Source organism: Bufo bufo, chromosome 8 (genome assembly GCF_905171765.1).
Source record: "Bufo bufo chromosome 8, aBufBuf1.1, whole genome shotgun sequence".
NCBI lineage: Eukaryota > Metazoa > Chordata > Amphibia > Anura > Bufonidae > Bufo > Bufo bufo.
In genome coordinates this window covers 22,091,879-22,098,401 of record NC_053396.1, presented here as the reverse complement: position 1 = coordinate 22,098,401, position 6,523 = coordinate 22,091,879, and positions in this window count along the sequence as shown.

Genomic DNA, 6,523 nt, shown 5'->3' with positions numbered 1-6,523 from the left:
ACCCGGGGTCCCTCCGTTCTCTGGTCCCAGCAGTCGGACCCCCAGCAAGCCGACATTTAACACTTTACATGTACATAGGTGATAAACACTTTTCATGGGTTAACCGCTTTAAAGGGAACCTGTCACAAGGACATTACCCCCCAAACCCCCATCAGTACCTGACCAGAGGTGTCTTTTATTGCCAAAGCAAATGACTAATTTTGCAACAAAAAAAAATATATATATTATTCACAGCTTGCGCTGTATGAAAATGATGGATCGTGGAGGTGGAGGTCATATTGGTGTTTGACCGTGACGCGGTTGCCATGCAGACTGGTTGCCAGTGGTTTGCACTTTGCCTTCCTGATGTTTGGTGAGCAAGGGGTTAATCTTCTGGCTAGTGGGGATTAAGGGGTTTCCTGGGTGTGGCCGCAGGCTGGGGGCAGTTGTACTACAGCTTTGCTCCTTGCCTGGGTGGTTCTGCTCAGTCCTTGAGGGCCACCTTCTGGAACATAAATTGTCCTCCCTTATGTACCTTTTCCCTCACTTGTATGTGTGGTGTGGGTTTATGTTCTGGGTGTGTGAAGCATTTTGTTGGTTGTTACATGGCTGTTGTTGGTATGCTATACGTCACCCAGTATGTTGTTGATCCCTCCGGAAGGGGGCTGGTTTCCCGGAGGGGTGAACCATAAGTCAGGATGCAGTGCACCTTGCTGTGTGGGGCCCTGGCAGTATCAGGTGTGCTGGATACCTGTGTGTGGTGTTGTTTGTACGGTTTGGTGTGTGGGCACCTGTACTTTTGCACGGGTTCCAGTCGTGGTGGCTGCAGCAGGTAAGTGTGTTTCTGGTGTTCTTGCCTGCCGACTCTGTTGCTGTATTCAGTCGTCCACTTTTCCCTGCAGCTAGGCCTGTGGAGACTCTGGTTCATCCGTGTCTTGGATGAACCTGGTTGTCTCTTGTCCCTGTCTCCTAACCTCGGGGAAATTCAGGGCTCTGAGGTTCCAGCGTATGGGCCGGCTCATACAGATAGGAGAACAGGACCAGATTTAGGGATGCTATAGGAGGTGACCAGCTCTTTCTTGGTTGCCTGGTGTAGCTGCTACCCCCTATCCGTTTTACATTGTATGGTGGGGGGTTTTCCCAACTCCCCGCCGTGACAGTATGTTCCATAAGGTGGCCCTCAAGGACCGAGCAGAAACACCCAGGCAAGGAGCAAAGCTCCAACACCAAACAAGGCTGTAGAACCACTGCACCCAGCAAGCCACACTATAATCCCCACTAGCTAGAAGATTAACCCCTTGCTCACCAAACATCAGGAAGGCAAACCTTAAAGGGGAAGTGCACATGCAAACTGCCAACAACACATTGCCACCGGCAACCAGTCTGCATGGCAACCGTGTCACGGTCAAACACCAATATGACCGTGACAGCGCTAAGAAGTGAGGACAAACTCCCAAATCCCTCCCCGTCCGTCTTCACGGACGTCCACGAGGACAGGAAACGTCAGCAGCAGCCTTGTCCAGATCTGACACTGCACCACGGCGCATGCGCAGTGAAATAGGTGGTGCTTCTGGTGCTGCCCTAAGGGCGCCAGGGTACAACAACGCTATTCACTGAGCTGTTTGAAGTCAAGAAGGTGGCGATGCCAAGGAGTGAAGCTCCTTGCGTCCAAATTCTGCTCCATCCATCCTGATGGACGTCCATTAGGACAGGAATAGTCATCAGCAGCCTTGTCGAGATCTCGGCGCTTGCGCAGTAAAGTGGGGTGCGCTTACCTTGGCTTGCATCCATCCTCTTTTGCCGCATGCAGAGTACATTAAAGTCTATGAGAAAAAAAATCTGAAAAAGATGGGCGAGCGTGCGCAGCTATTTCACTACCTTCCACAATAATGGTCAGTGACCGTGCATGTACCGGCACCCCTCTGCAAACGGGGGGGTCCAATTAGTCGCACACTGTATGGCGGTACGCAGATAGAAGGGAGCCAACGGCCACAGGGAGGACAACTATTGGCCGCCGACTCCTCCTAAGCTGCCAGCAGACCATCAGCAAATTCCATTAAAATCGCGATATCCGCCAGCAGATATCTCTCACCAGCTAACCTTCCTGACTACTGTTTCCCCTTATGATCAATGGGAGGAAACTGTAACCTGTGACTGAGGCTGACATCTGTTACAGAGCAGCAGGCGGGATTGCTTTTGCAGCCGGTAAAATGTCATGTGAATTATTCATACCCTGACATTAAACTGTCTTTATGGAGATACCCTTTGAAGGGCATCTGTCAGCAGTTCTGTACCTATGACACTGGCTGACTTGTTACATGTGCTCTTGGCAGCTGAAGGCATCTGTGTTGGTCCCATGTCCATATGTGCCCACATTGCTGAGAAAAACGATGTTTTATTATATGCAAATGAGAGTCTAGGAGCAACGGGGGCGTCACCATTACACCTAGAGGCTCTGCTCTCTCTGCAATGCTGCACTTTGACTGATAGGACCAGGCGTGATGACATTTTCACTGTCTGGCCCTGTCAATTAAAGTTCAGAGGTTGCGACAGCTGCAGAGAGAGCAGAGCCTCTAGGTGTAATGGGGACGCCCCCGTTGCTCCTAGAGGTTCATTTGCATATATTAAAACATCATGTTTCTCAGCAGTGCGGGCACATATGAACATGGGACCAACACAGACCAAGCGCACATGTAACAGGTCAGCCAGTGTCATAGGTACAAAACTGCTGACAGATGCCCTTTAATTTTCAGGGGAAGGGGGGTTCGCGTTACATCAGTCTGCTTCCAGTTTTGCTTAGTTGACACGTGAGACCGTATCAGACGTAACACTGATTACCAAAATCTTTCGCCTGCCCTCTGACAGTTTCCGTCTCGTGTTTGCTGTGGATTCCTGTGTCCTCGCTTTGCCTTTTTAATTCGTCTGATAAGCGGCAACTCCGGCAACAGCCGACGTAGGAGTAAAAGATTTCTAAAAGATTGTGCTCAACGCAAGCCGCCAAAAATCCGTGCGCGTCCGTGGGCGACAATAATATCTTTATGTCTGCCGGGCACAGCCGAGCTAAAATTGCTGCTTTATTTATACCTTTCCTACTCTTGGAATTTCAGGATCATATTACAGCAAAGGGTTAAAATCACGCTAATTTGAGACTTGTTCTCACACTGGTTTTTTTTGTACTCCAGATGATTAAAGGCGATGTATCATCAGAAAATTCTGCAGGCGAAAGATTTTGGTAATCAGTGTTACGTCTGATATGGTGCCACATGTCAACTAAGCAAAACTCTGGAAGCAGACTGATGTAACCCCCCCCCCCCCCCCTTCCCCTGAAAATTAAAAGGCATCTGTCAGCAGTTTTGTACCTATGACACCGGCTGACCTGTTACATGTGCACTTGGCAGCTGAAGGCATCTGTGTTGGTCCCATGTTCCTATGTGTCCGCATCGCTGAGAAAAATTATGTTTTAATATATGCAAATGAGTATCTAGGAGCAACGGCGGCGTTGCCGTTACACCTAGAGGCTCTGCTCTCTCTGCAGCTGCTGCGCCCTCTGCACTTTGGTAGACAGGGCCAGGCAGTGTAAATGTGATCACTGCCTGGCCCTGTCAATCAAAGTGCAGCTGTAGCAGAGAGAGCTGAGCCTCTAGGTGTAATGGCAACGCCCCTGTTGCTCCTAGACGCTCATTTGCATATATTAAAACATCATGTTTCTCAGCAATGCGGGCACATAGGAACATGGGACCAACACAGATGCCTCCAGCTGCCAAGCGCACATGTAACAGGTCAGCCAGTGTCATAGGCACAAAACTGCTGACAGATGCCCTTTAAAGGGGTTGTCCAAGATCTTGATATTGATGGCCTATCCTCAGAAGAGATCATCAGTACTTGATCAGTGAAGATCTAACTCCCGATACTGCAGCCTCCTCACAGCATACCAAGCACAGCGCCATCCATTGTATAGTGGATGTGCTTGGTACTGCAGCCCAGGCCCATTTACTTGACTTAGACCTAGGCCATGTGACCCATGAACGTGACATCACTAGCGTAGGAAGAGGCCACGGCGCTCACTTAAGCGCCGCGCCCTCTTCAAACAGCTGATTGGCCCCCACTGATCAGATACTGCTGACGTATCCTGAGGATAATCAGTATCAAAATATCGGACAACCCCACATGTCGGTGTATTTATACATCCGTGTTTTGGCGCGGTCTGTGGTTTTAGCACGGATGCATGCTGTATTTTGTCCGTCTTCACAGATCTATCACTCCCATTTTAGTCTATGAGTCGGTGAAAAAGACGGATCCCATTAGGAGGAGATACTATGGAAATACATTTTTTAGCTGTGCGGTGTCCGTGAAACATGGACGACACACGGAGAGCAAAAAACAGACCAAACACGGATGGATCACTGACCATCTTGTCACGGGTTTCTTCACGGACACAGACGTTTGCGTGAGGCATGAGTTAGTGAAAGCAGCCTTAGGGCTCATGCACACGACCGTAACCTGTTTTGTGATGCGCAAAACACTGATACCGGCCGTATGCATTCTGCGGAACGGAACGTCTGGCCCCTAGTAGAACAGTCTTATCCTTATCCGTAATGCGAACAAGAATAGGACATGTTCTGTATTTTTACGGATGCCTCGGAACGGACATACGGATGCGGACAGCTCTGCATCTTTTGTGGCCCCATTGAAATGAATAGGTCCGCGTCCGACCCGCCAAAAATTCGGATCGGATGCGGACAAAAGACACGTTTGTGTGCATGAGCCCTTAGACCACTTTCACACAGTCAGGCCTCTTGCACACGAACGTATTTTCTTTCCGTGTCCGTCCCGTTTTTTTTTTGCGGACCGTATGCGGAACCAGTCACTTCAATGAGACTGCAAAAGAACGGAAACGACTCAGTGTGCATTCCGTGTCCATATGCGGACAATAATAGGACATGTTCCATTCTTTTGCGGAACGGACATACGGAAACGGAATGCACACGGAGTAACTTCCGTTTTTTTGGAGTACCCATTGAAATGAATGGTTTTGCATACGGTCCGTCCAAAAAAAAAACGGAACGGACACGTAAAATACGTTCGTGTGCATGTATAGGCTGTTAATCACTGACCAAACACTGACTGTGTGAACGCGGCCTGATTGTGAGCGTTGTCTGCCGGCGACCTTTTCGCTCCGGCGGGGGGCATCGATCTCTCTCTGTCCTCTATAAATGGCTGCGGACACGTATAGATCGCAGGACGCGTGCTCGAGCCTCAGGGGAACATGGAGGGAGGAGGGAAGCGAGGTTTTCCCATGGAACCGCTCAACAAGCCGCTTCTTGTCAGACTTTGTCTCCAGTCGCCGTGGAGACGGGGAGTGGTTCTGCGCGGGGACTGTCTGCGAGAGATCTAAACAGAGCTGCCCTCGGAAAGGCATCGCGCAGCATTCCTGCAGCTGACGAGAAGCGCCCACGGTATTCCTGCAGCTGCCGCATCTGACCCCTGACCTTTCCTCAATTACCTGCTAATTATCACAGGAGGGTGTCACGGAGCGGGGGCGGGGGAGCGTCTTCACCCTGGGTTTTAGGCCCCGGCCCGACGGCGGATCTGCTGAGCGGAACTCGCAGCATCATCGGCCGGATTGTCGGACTTTCTGGATCATCAGATGCCGGATTACAGGAATGTTACCGTACATACCGAATATATATCGATCACTAATAAATCACCAGTGAATCACGGACATCGCACCTGCCCATTGATTCTAATGTGTTTGCGCAGGCCGCAGCGATTTGACACAGAGCGCTGAGTCAGCGCAGAGACCTCAGAGACGTGCGAACCAGACAAGCCCATGGAAGTCCGTGGATCCGTGAAAAATCACTGATGGCGTTGGTGTTCTGTCGGTGGTTTTTCGCGGACCGTTGATAGGAGATGATCTGGAAAGGGATTTTCAGCCTTAGCAGTGTTCGGTGGAATATTGGAGGGCAAAAAAACGGACGCACGGATCCTTCACGGATGAAACGCGGCAGACGTGTGGAGCGGAGGAAGAGCTCAGACAGGACGGTCCTTCGTGCCCGGCGGCAGACCGCCACAACCGATATAACCCCTTCTGTGCCAGTGTCCTGTTTGGGGCGACTGATTGACCCCTTCCATACTTGCCCCCTGCCCTTTTCTTCACTTCATAACCCCTCCTGTGCCAGTGCCCTGATCTCTATAGCAACGGCTACTTAACCCCTTCCACGTCTACCCCTTGTACATGCACCACTGCCACGTAACCCCTTCTGAGCCAGTGTCCTTTTTCTGTGTGGCTAATTAACCCCTTCCATACCTGCACACACTATATCTGTAGTTACATAACCCCTTCTGTGCCAGTGCCCTATATCGCTAACCCCTTCAATGCCAGTGATTTTGATATGAATGGCTAATTTAAATTAACCCCTTGTACGTGCACTGCTACAACACATAACCCCTTCTGTGCCGGTGTCCTGTTCTATATAGAGCAATAATAGCTCATTCAACCCCTTCCACGCCTTCTGTCTTCGATACGAATGGTCAATTAACCCCT